Genomic DNA, 21,378 nt, shown 5'->3' on the forward strand with positions numbered 1-21,378 from the left:
AAAAGTAATGACGTCACACGAAAACTGGCAATAATACAAGCAAAACAAAGAAAACAAACAAACAAGCAACAATAACAATAACTACTCGTAAAAATAGGTTTTACTTACGTATAGCTGGAGTGGGCATAGATTGCATCAAAAAAAACATATTTCGTTAAGATAATATCACTCGTGATGCCAATTTTTCTCCTAATTAGATTGATAATTAATTTCATTAATTCTACCAATTGTACCTTGTTCGTAGTGTTCTGTAGAATATGGAACGTCACCACATTCTTTGTCGCTTCGAATTATTTTTTTAATCAATTTATCCCGTAGAAAGTCGTAAAACTCAAGAACAGAACTATTATGTCAGACTTAACGACGTCTGTGACGTGACATTAAGTCATGTACAACAAAATAATATCTTATGAGGGAGACCAAGCGAAAACCCAAGCGGTTTGATGATGATGATGTATTATATATCAAAGTGGCTGAGAATAATTTTTTAAATCAATTTATTGTCTTGGAAGTAATAAAGTTACCGAACTTAACAGACCCTAGCGACAAAGCGTGTGTTTTTATGTATTATACCACAGGATCGTATTTATACCAGACTTTGGTTGCTCTGATCAAAGTGTAAATTACTCCTATACTTTGCAGTGAGTGTACTTTTGGTTTATCTTGTCGTCTGTCTTCTTAACTCTTGTCGGCGTTTTGAACAACCTAGCGAGGTAAATGTTTACTTACATACTGATCTTGAAAGTCAACTGATAGTCCATCGAATGTGTTCCATATTAGGCTTGGAGTGTACATATAAGTTACGCTTATTTCATTTTTTTGGACATTTTTACCGATTCGGAAAAATCTATACTCAAAATCATTGATCTCTGTTTGATAATGAAATTTAAAATTCCGCGATTCCTCGTTACTCAACAGCTGGACTCAACATGTTCACAGTCTTTTCCTTCCCATCCCGGCATGCACTCGCACACATAGCCACCTGCTGTGTTACGGCATGAACCGCCGTTTTGGCATGGGAAAAGTTCGCATTCGTTTACATCTGGAATAAGAAAAAAATTATAAACGTATTTTGCGTCTCTACAGTCTAAGGATACACTTTACTTTGTAACGTGTACATGTTATTTTAAAAGAGTATTTTAGATTAATATGTAGGGTTCCTCAAGGTAAGATATTACTATTGGAAACTGGCTAGGTATATATATTGTATCACTACCGGTCATGCTTGATATCCGTTCACCGCAGGTAGAGTCACTGTCTAAGAGTAAAGACAAACATTCCTAAGGCTATTCTTAAGGTACACAATATTGGATTACGCCGGTATTTATCAAATTGAAATACAATATCTTTTTAGCTCGGTGTTCCCTTACCCTTGTCACAGGTCTTTCCAGTCCATTGGTCTGCGCACTGACACGTAAAATCTCCCACGGTGTTGGTGCAAATTCCATCATTCTGACAAGAATTATTTTGACATTCGTCCACGTCTAACAAATAGCAAGGATTATGAAATCAGCTTGATTTTCTAATAGCATATGCCTATCACAATCTGTTCCACATTTTCACATATATTATTTCTTCCCCATAGCGTCTCTATATATCGACCAAACCAATTATTTCATGCAATGTCCAAAACTACGGTAGGGCAGAGCAAGTCATTTAAATGACGATTAAACTCATCATTAGTTAGCTTACCTTGATCACATCCATCCCTAGTCCAACCAGCAGCGCACTGACAGCTATATCCACCTGGCGAGTTTACACAACTAGCTCCATTTTTACACAGGCTGTTTTCACACTCATTTACGTCTGACGAAATAGAGAGCATTTGATTTTCTGTTATATTTCTTCAAACATGTATGTACACTGTACCAATATATGAAATAAATACCCTCAGATCGTCACTACATTTTGCTTAAGGTGTCGGACTGTTGTTATTAGATGGTCTTTATTTTTAGAAAGTCAATGTTCGTGGGTGCAATTTAATTAATTCTACAAATGCTGCATCCTAGTAGGGAGGACTAGTTTAAGTTATAGACGTGGATTAAAGCTCTAAATGAAGCTGTGTGTTCGGTCGAGGATTTAGCCGCGATCGCGACATGGAGAGTCTATTCTATATCAGTAAAAATTAACCTATACAATTATATTAACGCAAACCATTTAAATATATCTGGAGGTGGTCTAAAAAGGCGACGTTTAATCATTTCTTGGAATATGCTGACGAAGTTTTGGAAAGATTATTAGACTGAAATGACAAAATACTTCTCTCGATTTCTATGGAATGATAGTGCATATTCCCCTTCGTCTTTATCAGATATTATGTAATCGAGATTATGAGCCCTTAATTTGTTAATTTAAAAATCTGTTCATCATTGACCCGTCTTATGCAAGATTCACCCCAGACCTCGTTTACACGAAACCTCTAACATCTTCGTGTTCTTTTCACACGGGTATGCTTTTCATCTTTGCTCCTTTGGGAATTTGTTCATGATGGAATTTACAATATGCATTACAATGTGCGAAGCTTTGAGGAAATTTACTGGTCTAATGTTAACATGCATGTACACAAGGGCAATTATTGCAAAATCTACAAGAAGCTTGACAAGTGTCGCTATTAATTTAGATCCTGTTTAGATCACGTTACCACTTCTTGGAGTTTATGCAAGATCTACTTTGCAAAGTTATTAGTATGTACTGTTTTGTTCATCCTTTTTACTTAAATCACCAAATTTTAACCTTCATCGCAGTCCTTTCCAGTCCATTGTGAAAGACAACTACATGTATATCCTCCTTGTTCGTTATTACATGCTCCTCCATTTTGGCGCGGACTTTGTTTGCACTGGTCCAGTACTAAAGCAAAAGCACACAAATCAAACTTACTTCTGATGCAGAGTGTAAAAGAAAGGAGTACCACTAGACATTGAGACGAAGTACATTCGTGTTGTTGTGAAGCCTCTACCCATTCATTACCCAAAATAGGAAAGTTTCGATAATATTTTTACTGTTGCCTGGAATTGTTTGAGGGAAGGGTTGATGTATTTACCTTCTTTGCACTGCTTTCCACCATATCCAGCATCACACTTGCACGTGTAAGCTCCGTCGTTATTTTTATAGGTTCCTCCATTCTGACAAGGGTTTGTTTGGCATTCATCGATGTCTGAATCCAAAATGAAAAAATAAATGGATGAATGAATGAATGAATGAACGAACGAACGAACGAACGGACCGACAAACAAAATGAAAAAAAAAACAGAAAGAACGAATTAATTAATATTCAATCGGTTTTCTTCTTGACCGATCGAATAGGTGTTTCATCGACTAACTGCATGACGAACGGATGAATTAAAGGATACATGTATGGATGGATGGATGGTTAGCTTGATCGAGGGAAGGAAAGAAGGAGGGAGGGAAGGAGAGAAGAAATAAATGGAAAAATCAGTTAATCAATCAATCAGTCAGTCAGTTAGTCTGAGACAGTCCTGATAAAAGAGAGAACAAACCACTGGGCTGTTTTTAAACAGTGACTTCAGTGCTCAGCTTATCGTACAGTCAGATTTATACATATTGTCTTCCACAACCTTCACCGCAATCTTTTCCAGTCGATCCTGCAACACAACTGCAGCTGAATCCTCCATCACTGTTAGTGCACGATCCACCATTCTTACAAGGACTGTTTTGGCATTCATCTACATCTAAAACCGTACGTACATCTCTGAATGTTTTGAAAGTGCCAGCTCAAATTTGTGCGTACATACACGTATTTGCATCCAAAGATTTCGAAAATACCATATGCTCCAAAATGGAGTAGATAGACATCAGCTCAGATCAGATCAGATATTTCATTTTTTAGGCAATTTTACCGATTGGAAAAATCTACATCCACGACTATCGATCGCTGTTTGATAATGAAATTGAAATTCCGCGATTCCTCGTTACTCAACAGTTGGACTAACCATGTTCACAGTCTTTTCCTCCCCATCCCAGCATGCACTCGCACAAATAGCCACCCGCTATGTTAAGACATGAACCACCGTTCTGGCATTGGGAAAGTGCGCATTCGTCCACATCTAGAATGAGAAAAAAAAAAAACAAAAAACAGGTAAGTGTATATTGCGAATCTCTATAGTCTAAGGCTGCAGTCCACATTGTAACGTTTCCATCTCACCCCATAACCTTATTTACATAAATATTTTGGAGTAATATTTATTTATTCAACCTCGCCTGACTAAACTACTAATAAAAATAAATTTTCTATCATCAGGGAGGGAAGCCACTACAGCCTAGCCAATTACAATGGATCCCTCGTTAAGAATTAAACTAAAGCTATATTAATATATTATTAAGAAAAATCAAAAGGAAACAAAACAGGAGTTCAAATTGCCAGAAACAGCACGGCGGGGGCAAAGCAGACTCCTCTTTATGTTGCACCTGGGACAGATTGTTCTCCAGGTTCTTATGTCGTCAACGTCGTACAGATATAGAGCCCAACAATAATATTGAGGTAGTAAACGTTTTAATGAGAGATTTGAGAGAGACGTGACAGTGCGTAATTCAGCGAAGCTAGAGAGACGAAATAAATGGACAAATCAATCAATCAATCAGCCAATTAATCAGCTAGTCCGAGACAGTCCTGAGAAACGGAAAGCAAACCACTGAGCTGTTTTTGAGCAGTGCCTTTGCTCTGCTTATCTTACAGTCAGATTTATAGATATTGTCTTCCATTACCATCACCGCAATCTTTTCCAGCCCATCCTGCAACACAACTGCAGCTGAATCCTCCATCACCATTAGTGCACGATCCACCGCTCTTACAAGGACTGTTTTGGCATTCATGTACATCTAAAATATAAACAAAACCGCACCTACATGTATGAATGTTTTCAAAGTGCCAGCTCAAATTTGTACATATATTACATGTACATACACGTATTTGCATCCAAAGATTTCGAAAATACCCCATGCTCCAAATTGGAGTGGACAGGCATCAGATCAGATCACATCAGATTCGAAAACTGCGCTACTACACTGAAAGATGGACGTGACGATGTAAGTTAAAGCCGCGAGCTCTTTTATCTACTCGTACAAAGTTTAAGAAGAAAAAAACCAACCGTTGTCACAATTCTTCCCAGTCCAACCGCCTGCAAAAGTGCGGCTGTATCCACTGTTGTTATTAGTGCATGTTCCACCATTTTGACATGGACTGGCATCGCACCCATTCACATCTATGGAAACAATGATGAACATGATATTTCAAAACGTCAGTTTTCGCACACGACTAAACAATAGGGAATTCAGTAAAACGTCTTTCGAAAACAAACAAAACATTCAATCTGAAACAGGTGTTAATCATGCATTCAAAAGTTGACAACCGTTTTGTAGTTATAATTTGAGTGCAACACGTTTAGTTATAATAACCTACTCTTACCTCCATCGCAGAGTTTCCCAGTCCATCCTGAAGTGCAACTACAGGTGAAACCTCCATCGCTATTACTGCATGATCCACCATTCTTACAAGGCGTGCATTCATCTATATCTAAATTAGACATTTCAGTTAACGTTAGAAGGAGAAAATGAAATTTCAGCACAGTAATTTAATTTATAAGGTTGGTAATAGGCACCTGCTATTCAAGACAGTCATTTTCTTTCGGAACAAGGACGTGGCTATGAGCAGGCACAGCTTATCAATCAATGAAGAAATGTTCTGCTGCGTCACATGGAGTTATGTGTATGTGCCATTAAAACGATAGAGATATTACTGCTGGAAACTCTCATCAGATACCAGAAATTGTGCACCCATAATTTAGTCAAGCTGTGTTTGAAGTACTGAAAGTAACATAAGTATACATCGTTGATCACAATAACCTATTTCACAGTTCTTTCCAGTCCAACCCTTAGTGCAACTGTAACTATGCCCACCAAACTGATTGGTGCATACTCCTCCATGTAAACACGGATTTTTATCGCACTTATTTACATCTGCCGAGAAAAATCGCTGAATGAATGAATACCTCGGTATTTGAGCGTCGATAATAAAATAGCAGTAAAAACAAACAAACAAAAACACTAAATGGGGACGCTATAAAATAAACTTCGAATAAAAAAAATCTAAATAACATATCATCCGTATATGTATGAGTGCACGATAATGTTATGTACAGACATGTAGGCAGCGTTTGATGTAACTTAATTAAGCTGTAAATAAGGCAAGCCGTAAGACTAAATTTTTGCCTCCATCACAATGTTTCCCAGTCCATCCGGTAATGCAGCTGCAGCTGTATCCTCCAGGTGTGTTGGTGCATGATCCTCCGTTCTTACAAGGATTTCCACTACACTCATCTATATCTATATTCAACAGAGGAAAATTTATTGCATTCTATAGTTCTGGATTCACGTAGTAACACCAGACAATTTACTGGGGTTCCTGGCGTGTTCTCTAAAATGATATAGAACTTTCTTCATAATTTGTCCGTAACGTTGCAGACAAGACGTGATAAGTCAAGAAACATGGAAACCAACCAACCGGATTCACAGTGTTTGGCTGTAAAACCTGATGGGCAGGTACATTTGTATGTTCCAAGTAAATTGAAGCATTTTCCGTTGCTTTTGCATGGATTACCACTTGCAACACTGAGAGCTCTAATCTACATCTAAAGGTACATTTTTAGTATAAATTTGTGAAACAAATAGGAAAGGAAAAAAGAAAAAATGTACGCAGAACCAAACAAGAAGAATTATACATTGAAACTACACAAAACATTACAGAAACTGTGAATCACCAACCCACCTTTGTCACAATTCTTTCTAGCCCACCCTTTAAGGTAATCACAGCTATGTCCTCCGCCTATGTTGTTACACTTGCCTTCATTTTTGCAGAGATTTTTCAAACATTCATCGACATCTACGGTTCAGATACATAAATTGAAGCAACATGTTACCGTAGAGTTCCGATAGTAGCGACCCTCGTTACTTTCGGAAATAGGAGCTTTTGGGGGTCGCTACTTTCGGGGGGTCGTTACTTTCGGGGAACAAACATCGTTTACAGATAGAGCTGGCGAGAGCTTTTTTCCGAAATAAAAAATGAAGACATAAACTTGAAGAAAAGAACAACATTTTATTTGCATTCCATATGTTTAGATTGTGTTTCAAAAAAAAAGGTAACAATGATAAATACAGTAATACGGTAATAAAATAAATCAACTCAACACTAATAAACAAATGAGACAAAATTCGTCTATCCAGTTTCATGTTAACTGCGACATGGGTGGGCTCCGGATGTCTTCCTAGATTGTAGGAAGTGGAGAAGAGAAAATTTGAGGAATTCCAGGAACTACGTGGGAAAGGTGTCAAGGTTAAGAAGTGGTGGTTCCGAAGTTGATGCAAACAGTTAATGGCGGAGCTACATCCAGGAGTGGAATTCAATATGTCAAACCACTGGTTTGATCGCTTTAAATCACGCTATGATATCAGCTTGCGGCGCTCAACAAATGCTGCACAGAAACAGTTTGAAACACTGCGTACCTCTATTCAACAATTTCACAGATATCTCAGAAGAACGGCAACAGTTAAAGCAACTGAGCTGAAGGGTGTCCAAGAAGGCATTGTAGGTCCCTGGGAATTACGCGATATAGCTAATATGGATCAAACCTCTGCAATTCTGCTTCAACATCAAGCGAGTTACTTATGCAGAAAAAGGAGAAAAGTCAGTACGGACTCGGACGACAGGTGAAGGCCATGATAAGAGACAGTGTACCGTGCAGTTGACCATATTTGTCGATGCTGAGCCTCGCATCAAACCCTTGTTGATCTTTAAGGGCACAGGACAAAGAATTCCAGACAGAGAAAAGAGGCAGTATGATTGAAGAGTCGTAGTCAAGTTCCAAGAGAACGCGTGGTGCAACGAGGAAATGATGGTCTTCTGGCTCAGAAATATGTGGAAGAAGCCAAACATGTTTGGTCAACCACGCGATAGACTTCTTATCTAAGATGCCCATAGAGCTCTAACAACAGAGAGTAAAGACCATTCTGACGCAAGAGTGCCAGACAACATTGTGGCTTGTACCTCCGGGCGCAACGAGCAAGGTTCAACCACTCGATGTTATATTAAATGCGGAATTTAAGAAAAGTGTTGACAGACTAGACACGGAACACTTGTCCACAAATCCAGAGCACTTAATGACGGGAAAAGTGACCGCTGGTGATCGACGTGTGCTTTTCACGAAATGGGTGAGTACGGCATGGCAAGAGACCTCGCGCCGGCTGAAAGACACAGTTATCCGTTCATTTGTGAAATGTGGAATTTCACTACCCATTTCCTGCAGCATGGACAGTGAAATAAATATCGATGGTTTACCGGACTACCGCATGGGTGAATCAAGAGATCGAGTTCTTCACTGATCTGACTCAGAGGAGGAAAGCTAAACTGCTTCGATTGTACCACATGACGCACCGCTGCGTTTTAGTCTGTACCCGTACCGGTATCTCAGAGTCATTTAATTAGAAGAAACACATTCATCTTAATCGACGAAAACTATATAGAGTTTTCAATCTCAATTTGAAGAAACGTTCCTGTTGATAAAACGAAATGATACCGGTTTAGTTCTTACATCGCTACATCAGTGAACTGATGTCAAGGACGAATGGTGGCATAAAGCTTCCCCTTGTTGTAAAATGTAGTGCCTTATCGTGAACAATTTGTGACACTGCATGAACATATTATTGTAAATTAAAATTTTGACTATTGATTGACAAATTGAAGGTATACAATTTAAAAAAACTTGGTTTCGTTACTTTTTTGGGGTGGGGGTCGCTACTTTCGGGAGGTCGCTACTTTCGGGGGGGGGGTCGCTACTTTCGGGATTTACTAGCGGCCACAAAAAAATGACGTTAATTTCGGGGGGTCGTTACTATCGGAACTTTACGGTAGTTAAAAACTGCTCCCGAAGAAAAGGGAAACTCCTTCTTACAAAATAACTGTTGAAATTTACACGAATAGGAATCCGATAGTCAATATAAATTTTCCCAGCAATCATAATACACCTGGTTTCGTTTGAGCGAATTTACATGCAGGATATACGAAAGTTTTTCAGTGCTCGTTCCTCTTTTTAATTTCACCTAAATATCATTTCATTTGCGTAGCACTTGCACTGTCTACTTTTTCCTATTGCTCCGAAATTCCCAACTGTCTTACATTCTTACCTTGGTCACAGTTTGCCCCAGTCCACCCTGCGGGACAGCTGCAGCTGTATCCACCAAATTTGTTTGAGCAGGTTCCTCCATTTTTGCACGGTTTGCTCTCGCATTCATTTTTATCTACAAACAATGTATTTTCACATTTAAGGTTACAGTATACCTTCAGGGGTGTTTCGCGTGCAAGCGATGTAGCGCGTGCAGTTTAAGCTGTAGATACCTAAACCCCTATATCAAATTAAAGCTTTATATACAGTTGGCTATCAAACTACACGAAAAAGTTTCAAATAAAATGAATTGTCGAATTATCACGACCACTAAATGTGAGCGCCCTAATCACCTTTCGAAAGCTACAAGTCAGAGCAAATTTCGGTTTTTGCCAATTTAATTTTCTGCTCGGTTTCAGGGCCCAAAGCGCTTAAAAAACGTGTCTGCGTTTTGGTATATTCAATTGCAGTAAAAAGTTATAGAACATTTTCGAAATAGGATTAAAAGAATGTGGAGTGATCGTTCAAAAATCGCTCCCGAAGAAAAGATATTTCGAAATTAACAATTCCCAGACATACTTTTGTAGTTTATATGTTAAACTAGCTACTGTCCAAATTTGAGGGCAATTGAATAAACTCCCTTTGAGTAATAACTCTTTAAAGCGTCAACAACAAACTCCGCCCACAAACGCCTTCAACTGGGTTTTCAGATAACTGAACCAATCAGTGCAGGGAAAGTTTACTACCGTTAACCTCCTGGTGAAATTTAAGCGCGAATCTCTAAAAACTGTTGTGTTTCGCAATGCGCTCAAGGAACCGAAGGCGGAGAGAGAATTTTCTGTAGCACGGTTTTTCTTGAAGCTGGTCTTTGTGTAACACCAGGAAAGTAAAATGCACCTTTGCCGCAATCGGGCGGGATGCTTCATACTTTCTACACGTAATGGAACCGAAAATGCTATTAATTTACACAAACTATTTGTATTAATTAATTAATTGATTAATTAATTAATTTGTTTATTACAGTTTCGCTGGGGAAAAAATACTCAATTTCAATAAGAAAACCAAAGTGATTTTCTTAATAGCATGGCATTTCTAAATAATGTTGACTATACTCATACATGTAAAAGGTTTGAGTTTCCATCTAAATTCACACTTTATGTCTACACTTTATATCAATTTCCAGTTTAGAAAATGAAAGTGTACAATTGCGGGCTGATCCGTGGGTAGCTTTGGGCTAACCCAATCGTATTACCTATTATCAAGATTATTACTGAACAATCTCGGAAAATTCCTGATTGGCGTGCGTCTAGTCTCAGTAAAGTCTATTCGTAGACAGTTTCCGGAAGCCGGTAATGCATTGTTCACCTACTTCAGCTATATGCTTAACATTTCACTGCCTCTTTTTGACGATTGACACACTTCTGACCCTCGCAAAAATCAACAACTGAAAAATTCTTTACCGTCAGAATCCGCAAAAATATCGCCTATTTCGTCAAGCATTGCTTGAGCAGGCATTAAGTTTCCTTGTCCTGGGTTAAACCTTTAAAAGCATTTAAAATCAGTGTGATGAAGAGGCGTCAGTTAATCTATTACCGTCTTCTGCATGCTAGCGTGAACACGTCACATAAAATAATTATCTATCAGAGGGTTCGTCATGAACCATTTGAAGCTTAGCAGACCATTTACTTAAACTTAAGCAAACGACAGAAAATGTATTGCACTTTGCATGGCATGGGCGCGAAAGTTTGCGTCTACAACACACAGTATCACGATTTGTTTTTGTGAGGTGTTTACGCTCAGCTAAACATGTGTTAATTTGAGCCCCTGCACGAGCTATCTTCCCTTTGTTCCGCAATTAGCATCAACTCCAACAGTAGAGGAGCAACTGACTGGGGCCCCGCCATTCAAATGGTGTCAACCATGCCAATGCCTGACTTGCACTAACTTGGCTTTCTCTGAGACATACACTAGACGGCATCAAATGAAGTGCAAGTTAGGTGTAGAGGAACCCTCAGGTGGTCTGTTTAGCCCGATTTCCCATCGCCGACTGCTTTCTTTGCGGGACACCGAAGTGTGACATCAAAACAGTTTCAGAATGTTCTGCCCACTTGTCGGAAAGCACCGAACCATAAAAGTTAGAGTTTTGTGATCAGATACCAGATGGCGAGCTTGTTTCATTTTGCAATTCGAATTCAATGAAGCATCGATCTATTAACATCAAAAGTTTGCTTTAATCTGAATTTGTTTCATGTGTAATTGACCAGCTTGCGTTAGAAGACGTCAATAAGTCAATCAAAAAGTCAATCAAAAATATTTTCGTAGCTTTCTATTGGTTCTGCTCGAAACGGGCATGACAGATTTCAAGTGATAATACTGTTATTAAAAGTAAGTTCTATATGAATATCCCATTCCGCACTTGTCCTCCGCTTCTAACTGCTTCTGTCGATCAGAGAACAAAGACCTGAAGCTACAACAAGGTATGAAAAATCTGATGCATAGTTATGTCAAGTTACCACTCGTTTTGGATACACAATAACCCAAAACGAAAATACTGCATGCAAGAGTATTTATAGCCTCAAATATATGTAAACGCCATAGAATCTGGAATATTCAAAGTGCACTCAATACAAGATGTACACCTGGACAATTTCGATTAATACGCCTATTGCTACAATACATCTGGGCGAATTTGGGTCCAGATATTTGGTTTCTGGGGCAGTCATCCCGATCCCTCGGTGAGTGATTTCCATTTGGATTTCGAGTTGGATCTTGACTCGATGCAGATCACAAGTTACAATTTTTGAGTCAGAATTTTGAGTCAGGATTTAATGCCGAGGCATGTTTAGCGTTAACTACGGTCTGCATACAGATAGCTTTCGCCCTGGCTTGCTTTTTGTTAGATTGCAATTGTTGATGAAGGCAATGCTAAATGCGACAACTATTTCCAATTAATTTAAGGCGCAACTTGAGTTATGCGTCAGTTCATTCCACTCGGAAAAGTGCATATACCCCCAGGCGACAGTTTGCATGTCCTGTTAAGCAGCCGTATAATAATAATTATAATAAAGTTTCCATATAACGCGCGCTCTGATTGGCTGAAAGTGCGTGCTTTATCAGAGAACAGAGCACGGGTTGATGACGGTAAGTTGGCTTTCAAATTTTTGCGTCGGAATTTTGACAAATTTGCCCCAAATTAAACATCCCCTGTGATTCAGACAAACGCAATGGACACGAGCTATTTGTCCGTAGTAAATATGGCTCACAGAGACCATTGGTAGCAACAGTAGTGTTAAAACTGTACTAGATTCCCGTCGACAAAACACGTAACGAAATAAACAAATTCTCAACCTAAACAGTGCTACGATAAAAGACATTATATTTGTTACGAAGGCAGAAATTATGCTTAACAAGTAAACCAATGATAGAAAACAACAATTGAACTGTCTCTGTTTATGATGAGAGGCTTTTTTTTTGTAAAAATGCTCAATTGCTCAAACAACACTTACATGTGGTGTAGTATATGTAACCCTCGTTCTCCGGTCATCTCAGCGAAGTGAACCGACGAGTGGTCAGTGCAAAGCTTGCTCTGATATTCTCTTCTGTGCTCGGAGTAGAACCAGTGGGAGCCGTTTAGTCTTTCTAACTTTTACGCTAGCTCGGGCAATCTTGCTGCATGCGGCTACAAGCCGTAAATAACTGTAGCTCCTTTCAAATTCAACTCGGCATTTCGCATATTCATCCACAAGCTTTGAGCTCCGCATTTCGTAATTTCCACTGGAAAAGTGCACGTTTCCATGGGCCACAATACGGTCGGATTCCTCTGGACTATAAACCTTCACCTGCCTTTAGATCTGTATTTAAAAATTAACTTAAAAGCGAACTTCGAAGGCATCGTTCTTCTCTCAAAAGCCGCTCAAACTACTCGAAACTGAAAGCTTAGCCGAAGTCTAGTTTGTGATTGACAGCTGTCACTTCGTTAGCCAATCAAATTATTTGAACAATTCTAACAAGGATTGTGATTGGCTTGTTTTAGCGTACTTTATCAGAGAACAGTGCACGGGTGACGCCACTTTTGTTCGTTTGGAAAATAAAGTTTGGTTTGAAAATTCAGCCAAATGCGTGGGGAAATTATCAGATTCTTTATCATAAAACAAATAAAGAAGCCTCGACTGTGCTCTGTTCTGTTGTAAAGTACTTAGGAAGCGGTAGAGCACTCAAGAAGTGGGGAAAAACACTCGACTTCGTCTCGTGTTTTCCCCTACACTTCTTTCGTGCTCTACCGCTTCCTGCGTGCTTTACAACAGAACAGAGCACAGTCGAGGCTTCTTTATTTGTTAATTACAGACCAGATTGGACTCAACTCTTGGGTTTTCACATTATGCTCCAAAAATCGAACACTACGTTCTTTTAGCGCCACCCCCAAAACACGAACGATTTAATGTAGCTTTCAGGATTTCAGAAAACAAATTAACAAATTTAAGTAGTTTTTCATGCGTGTGTCCTATTATTGATCATAAATTTCGTCATAACATTGTCATAGTAGCTGTGGATGAACGATAACAAATGGTCAAAATTGCCCACTCTCGCTCGTTGCCGCGTCGCTTAAATTATGAATTCATGTGTCTAGCCGCTCACTGGCTATGAAAGTTAGTTAATTAGCGCGCGAGAATTTCTGCAGTTATCGTTGAAAGGGTAATGTACCAAGTTGGATTCGATTGGTAAGGCTACGGCCGATAAATGACTGCAATGCCATTGGCAAAAACAATACTCAAACTACTCTTTAGCGCGAATTATAAACTTGAATGGAAACCACAGTTCTTTGTAATATTGGACGTTTTTGCACAAGTAGGCCAAGCTTGGTAAATTAGCGTCCGGATTCATATATGTGCAGTAGTACTGAGTTTACGCAACAGTCGAAATATAGGGTTTGTATTGGAAAACTGGTTCTATCCTTAAGCCTAAAAACGAGCATGAAAAAAGAGAAAGCAATCTCGCTTCAGGAGCGTGTTTCCTTGTCTTTCGAGAGGTTTCTAGGCCGGTTTATGGTCATTTAGGTGTCTTTTGTTTTAGGAAATACGCCTGAAGCAAGGTAGGTTTATTGTTATTCGATCCCTTTCATATTTTAAGGCTTATAGAATTCCAGTACAAATCCTTATATTTCAACTGTTGCGTATCCACAGTACTGCTGGGTCTAAATGCACTTCTTGGCTTTGTCTTGAATAACAATCAAACGTAAACGAAGTTTCTTTAACATTATTTTCTTTCATTGGGTCATAATTGTTGGGAATTATACGCTTTGAAAGGCAACAGGATTTGCTATTTGACACGCGCACGTGATGATTTACATATTTCGTTGGATTTTCTCGTTTTGTTTGTCCAGTTTATTCCGTTTGTTGAAATGCTTATTGGTAAATGTATTTAAAGGTTGTTGTTTCGACTAAATGAGTGGAATGGTATGGGAGCTCCTCTTTTAGGTTTGGTTTATGTATTAAGTTTTATAAAATACCAAGGATTTACATTATGCATCGAATTAAAAAAAAAAATGTCATTGCTGCATCTATATTTTTGCTGATCAAACTACACGCTGATCGAACTACATCGCGAAATTCAAGGCTTTTCGTGAAGCATTAAAATAGACAACTCACGGTGTCGTGATTGGGGGATTTTTTTGATCCCCCCGCAAGGAAAGCACCTTGCTGGTATATATTATTACGTTTGTGGTAACACACCAATCAGGCAGGCTCTTCGAGATGAGACGTGCATATAACTTACCAAGCTCGCAGTGTTTACCAGTGAAACCTATGGAGCATGCGCATTTGTAGGATCCGATTGTATTGATGCACGTTCCACGGTTTTTGCAGGGATTTCCCGCCTTGCATTCGTTGATGTCTAGAGATAAATAAATAAAAGTCATGGAGGTAATATTACTGTAACTGTAATGATTAAATCGAGCCTTTCAATTCTCGCACCGGTCAGGCCATATTTTGAATAAATTGAAACATTTATTTCGTTTGAGCGCAGAAACAAAATAAAAAAAAAAAAAAACATTTTTAGTCCAAAACCAAAATTGCTTCACAGCCAACGTGGTCAACGCTCCGAAACTTAATATCAACATACGAGGGACATATTTTTACTCTCTAGCTTCTCTTCACTTCTTCAACTGTAGAAACAGATAATTTCCTCCGGCAAATACATATTCGCGAATATTATTTGCGTCAACTGCAGTTTATTTTGAAATCTCAGGATGGCGATGAAGCTTGTTTGTCTTACAATTACGAGCCCACCCAAGAAATTGAAAACAAGAAACAAATCAAGGCAAAACATTATCAATAATACGTATTCCATGAACGTTAAATAAGACATTGGAAATTATAAACATTTCTTCGAGACCTACATGATTTGTCAAGTAGTATGGAAAGATTTCTAATTCAAACAAACTATGTACAGCCTGTTATTTTTCTCACCAGTAACATCAACTGTTCCAACCGGCACACCGCCAGAATAGTCATTTGCACGGCATTTATACTCCAGAAGCTCGTAAATCTGAGGATTAATAATAATGATGAAAAGTAGTATAATTTATAAACGGCGAATTTGTTTTGAATCAGTCCTTTCTTCGATCAAAAAGAAAGAAACAATCGGAGAGTACCGTTTTTTGTGTGTATTCGATTTATGAGTTGAGTTATGATTTATATTTTACTTTTTGGTATGTGGTGTCTGCCCCTTCGTGTGCCGCTCTTTGTGTAACACCAGGAAAGTAAAATTCACCTTTGCCGCAATCGGGCGGGATGCTTCATACTTCCTACACGTAATGGAACCGAAAATGTTTTTAATTTATACGAACTATTTGTAGTAATTAATTAATTTTTTTGTTTATTACAGTTTCGCTAGGGAAAAAATACTCAATTTCAATAAGAAAACCAGTGTAATTTTGTTAATAGCATGGCATTTTTAAAAGATGTTGAATATACTCATACATGTAAAAGGTTTGAGTTTCCATCTAAATTCACACTTTATTCCTCACTTTATATCAATTTCCAGTTTAGAAAATTAAAGCGTACAATTGTGGGCTGATCCGCTGGTAGTATCGGGCTAACCCAATCGTATTACCTATTACCAAGATTATTACTGAACAATCTCGGAAAATTCCCGATTGGCGTGCGTCTAGTCTCAGTTTAGTCTATTCGCTGACAGTTTCCGGAAGCCGGTAATGCAAACTAGCACGCAGACAATAAAAACGGCTCAAGATGACTCCAAAACACAGGAAATTAAGCCTATCTATGATTTTTAGTTGCAGTGCTTAGCATACACATGGTTTCACACAGAAAAGCAAATGTCAACATGTAACAGTGATACAGCTTAACTCAGTTAGCAATGCAATACTGTTTTATTTGATCATCGTTCAATTATCATACAGATTAATAAAATCAGAAAATATATAGTTAGTTTGCCTAATTAGTTCCTATTTACCTTTTTTCTTATTTTCAGTTTTTCTATGAAAACGTTATTGCAATTGGGTATATACTCATTTAATATATATCTGTTATGACGAACTCACTCGAACATGATATTTCCCTGGTGCTTTTGGAACCTTGACTTTTCTCGTGGCACAGTGGGGCTTGCAGTGGAGATCATACCCCGCGTTAATGCACAGTCGCTTGAACCAACCTGGCGTGAAAGTAGACTTATCGAATACCTCTTGAAAAATAGATATCCTTCAAGCAATATTTGTAACAACCTTTCACAAAGGTGAGGATAAAAAATGTCTTAAGTCAGAAAATAAGCCATTATTGTGATCAGTAATAGAAGTTTTCCTTAAGCCGATCCGGGAGATTGGCCGACATCTGCGGTGGGTTCTGTCCACCTTCACCAATACCGGTTGTATACTGTGAAATTTAATTTTTACATTCGTTCAAAATGGGTTTCCGGGGGGCTTCATTTCGGGGAGGAACGGAGGGGAGGGAGGGGGATATGTATCAAGAGGAGGGGTAGTGGCTCATCATTGGAGGGCACTTTGCCTCCGAGCTGTAGTGTTAAGGTTTTGGGGGAGGGGGAGGAGGAGCAGGTATTTTTGAAATTCTTGGTAGGTATCTTACTGAACTTGTGCTCGCGCAGAACGTTCAGTCCATGCCGCCTAATTATAAGAAACTTTTAAACAAACAAACTTGCAAATACTAGAGATAAAAGAAATACTAGTACTAAAAAAACAAAACTCAAAACCGGACAGTTAGCCGATTTATAGGGACTGTTTTTTTATCGTGAACTGAAAGGTATGCTAGGAGAAGGATCGCTCCCCATACCGAGCCACACGGAACGATGCTTCGAAGGGTTCCTCCATATAAACATTTATTCAGTAAATGTGCACATACCTCTCACTGAGATTGTGCCTCCTTGTGGAGCGGTAAAGGTTTTTGTACTCTCCAACCAGAAAAGTGGATCTAGAATGCAGTAGATCAGTTACAAATTAATTACATGTTAATTCGCACAGTTTAATTACTGTTATTGAATAATGAATGATTGTTGAAGATAGCTTTGTCCATTGCATGCTGTTATAAGTATGGTTATTAATAACTAAATGAGGAAGCTGTTTTCTTAAGCGTGATACCGTTCTCGGGTTTCATAGCTACGTTGGATGATAACGTAATAACGCTTTCCAGTATTTTTCAGCACTTTAATAATACCTCTTTTTTCAGTCGATTCTACCATAATGGCATCAAACAAATGCCTAATCACATATGAACGAGTAGTGGCATTTTTTCGTAACAACAAGCTTTATAAGCTTTTAACTCCAAAATAAGCCAGGTTTTATTAATGCAAGTTAAAAACAAATTAATATAAAAGCGAAATATTTCATTGAACAAAAGGGATGTCGTATCACATTGTAAAAAATACAATATACAGGAAAAGGTCACGAAATTTGGAGAACATTTAGATGGCTCAAAACAAGTTCCAGCACTTAGATTTTGATGAGTCGTTATAACAACTCTTAATCACTTGATGCTACAATCATCGTATCAAAAAACTGCCATCATTGGTGAACATGTTGTTATCATTTTCGTGACACAATAGGTTACCATAGCAGCAGTATGAATTCCTAAAGACACCCTTAATTACAGCTTTAGGGGCTTATATTTCAAAAACGGCACGATAAAATTTTTCAACTTTTGATAAGCATGATAAGACGCAACGTTTAGCAATGTTTGAAAAAATTCTGTAGGTAGGGTTCAGAGCCACCTTAAATTTTCGAAAATTTAAGGTGGCTCTGAACCCTACCAACAGAATTTTTTAAAATTTGCCAAAAGTTGCGTCTTTTCATACTTATCAAAAGTTGATAATATAAAAAAAATTCACCGTGCCGTTTTTTAATTATAAGCTGTAAAGCTGTAGTTAACGGTGTTTTTAGGAGGTCATACTGTTGCTATGGTAACCTATTGCGTCACGAAAATGATAATAACATGTTCACCAATGATTGAGCAGTTTTTGATACCATGATTATAATATCAAGTGATAAAGAGTGGTTAACGACCCATCAAAATCTTTGTGTTGGAAACTGTTTTGAGCCACCTTAATTTACCAGCGTTGTTGCGGGCTTGTATTGGGGCCCGTTTCTCGAAAGCTCCGGAAAGTTTTCGGGTGCGCAAAGCCATTTTTAATTAATATGTTTCTAAAAACAGAGAAGGGTATAAACCTGAAACTTTTTGTATGAAGAGAACCTCTCTTCACATTAGGAATACGTGAATAAACAAGCTTTGTAATCGTAGGGTTTGAGATTTTGCTACGGTTTTCCGGGTGCGAAAATGTTTCGGGACCTTCGAGAAACGGACCCCTGGATGGGTTTAAGGTGGTACAATGTGATATGCCATAATCAAAGAACAGTACACAACATTCAGTTTTACGAACAGTGAGTAATGGTCACTTACTCCCAACATCCACGGTTCCCAGCACCATTCCCTTCGCGTTATCAGGCACAGTCCCACATGTATATTCTAGCAAACTGTAAGCCTGTAGGAAAACCAATTTTACTGCAATTTTAATACTTAGATGAAAGTGTTACATAGTAAGAACATAAATAACAGAGATAAAATCTGGAAAGAAAATCTCAGGTAGAGGAAAAAATTATTGATGTCGATCAGACCAAGAAAAATGTTGGACTGTCACGAAACGAAGAGCTCATGCACAATGTAGAACTACACATTCCCTGTCTTTTCCACTTACCCATATTTTGTAGCTTCCGTACTTTTTCGGAGTTTTAATTTTCTTGCTGAATTTATACTTCCAGCAGTTCCACATTTTGTCAGGATTTCTCTCGGTTCTAGGCACATGCTGGAATCACTCACGTTCAAATAAGGCACAGGTATGCAGGTCCGACAATAGGCAGGTTTGCAAAACTTCAGATAACCTAGCAATAAAATGTACCAGAGCAAGCTCAGTCATTTTGCTTTACAAAAGAGAAACAGCGATGTAGAGAGATCGGTCCTCGATGTATTCTAAGAAAACAGGGGGAAAACTCAATGGCTTATCTGCTAAAGCCTAATTAATTGTGTGACGTTTATGGGCATCTGTAAAACAGCCACTCATTCAAAATTAATCTACGCAAGGAGACTTGAAAATGATGAAAGATGAAAGAGGTTTATGCGTCATCCTGACTAGCTGGTAACTGGCTACGAATTTTCGCCTGTAATCGAAACCTGCAAAAAGCCACCGTATGGTCTGCTGCATTGGTTACCACCAATGTATAATATTTCATACGAAAGCAAGCCCATGAACATTTTTGCGGTTGTCTTACCATGAAGTGTTATTTTAGTTCCTGGTAATTCATGGACGTTTTTCGTTCCAGTCAATTCAATAATTTCGCCTGAAAGAAAATAAAATACAACACTGATCGTTAAAAGTGGTTTATTTTTGTAGGAAATATCACGCCTACCATTGTTTTTTTTTTTTTATGTTGCTCTTAGATTTGCTTAGTACATTTCATGCAAATTAATTAACTAGCATGAAAAGTTGCCATGGTTTACCCTTGTCCTTCAACTTAAATTGTACACCTAATTAGGAGCTTTAGATTTTTACCCATGGACACTATGTTAGTTCCTGCGAGCTGTCTTGTTAGCAACAGGCTACTAATAAATTTTAAAAACAGGACAACGCTTTTCAGTTTTAACTTTGTATTTCAACAGTAACGTCCTGCGAGCTAAAATAACTAATAACATTTCTCTCCTGAATTGTCCCGACATCCGTCATTACTCTCATTACTCCGAATTATTTTCGCGAGCACTTCAAATTGGCTTGACAGCTTCAGTTGGTTTATGTTTAGATTAGTTCAGTTTATTTCATTTTTTTTTTGCCAAATAATAATTTCATTTATAAAATAACAATCCATATGGCAAGTAAACCCAGTGAAGCTAATTTTGCTTTTGTAAAGAATTCACCTTCTTTTGACAATATTATAGTATCTCTATACTGAGCAATTAATGATACGAACCTTTGCCAATTTCCACCGAGGCTGTATGGCCTAACCACACCACGAAAACGACGAAAAGGAACATCGTCATGCCTATATATGCAAAAATGTAAGATGGCAGCAACATTTGAAGCATGAATAGCCAACAAATTTAAAGTCGAAGATTTTGGGCCAAAATGGTCAAAGGTAATTGTTACGATTTTTTGACGGGTAAACTTGGAAGGCAGCAAATTTGGATTTGCGTCAGATATTCGCTTTTAGGTCTGACTGCGGTCTTTGTTTTCGATACAACATTTTTGTGCGGTCTCAGATTTACAACAGTCACTCTCAACTATATTTCTGGTAATTCTGAGTGGTAACATTACAGTGTTTTCTATTACTGATTAATAAAAAAATATACTTAATGAACTAAGACTGAATGTAGTATTCTGACCTTTATCGAGAGATCGTGGAGGCAACTTTAGTTCTTAGTGGACACAGAAGCTGTAGACCAGTATAAGCTAGCACAGGAGGGTAATGTAGCAAGGAAGATAGTGTGCGCACCTTTATATCACGAAAGAAGTTATTTTTTATTAGCGGTAACTTCCTCCAGAAGGAAGCTGATTAAACTATAATTTATTACACCAAAAAAATTGTGTTGCAATTTGCTCGGTCAAATAATACCTTCATGTGCGAGATAATACATCCTTTGTAGGTTTGAAACTGTGAAAAGGTGTTAACGATTTTCTAAGCGTTAAAAAGAACGAATTT

The 21,378-nt window shown here is 38.2% G+C and overlaps 1 pseudogene; it reads right to left on the minus strand.

Moving 5' to 3' along the window:
* Positions 1 to 761: 761 nt before the first annotated feature.
* On the minus strand, positions 762 to 19,460 carry LOC145487731 (uncharacterized; annotated as a pseudogene).
* Positions 19,461 to 21,378: the final 1,918 nt, after the last annotated feature.

Source organism: Orbicella franksi, chromosome 5 (genome assembly GCF_964199315.1).
Source record: "Orbicella franksi chromosome 5, jaOrbFran1.1, whole genome shotgun sequence".
NCBI classification, from domain to species: Eukaryota; Metazoa; Cnidaria; class Anthozoa; order Scleractinia; family Merulinidae; genus Orbicella; species Orbicella franksi.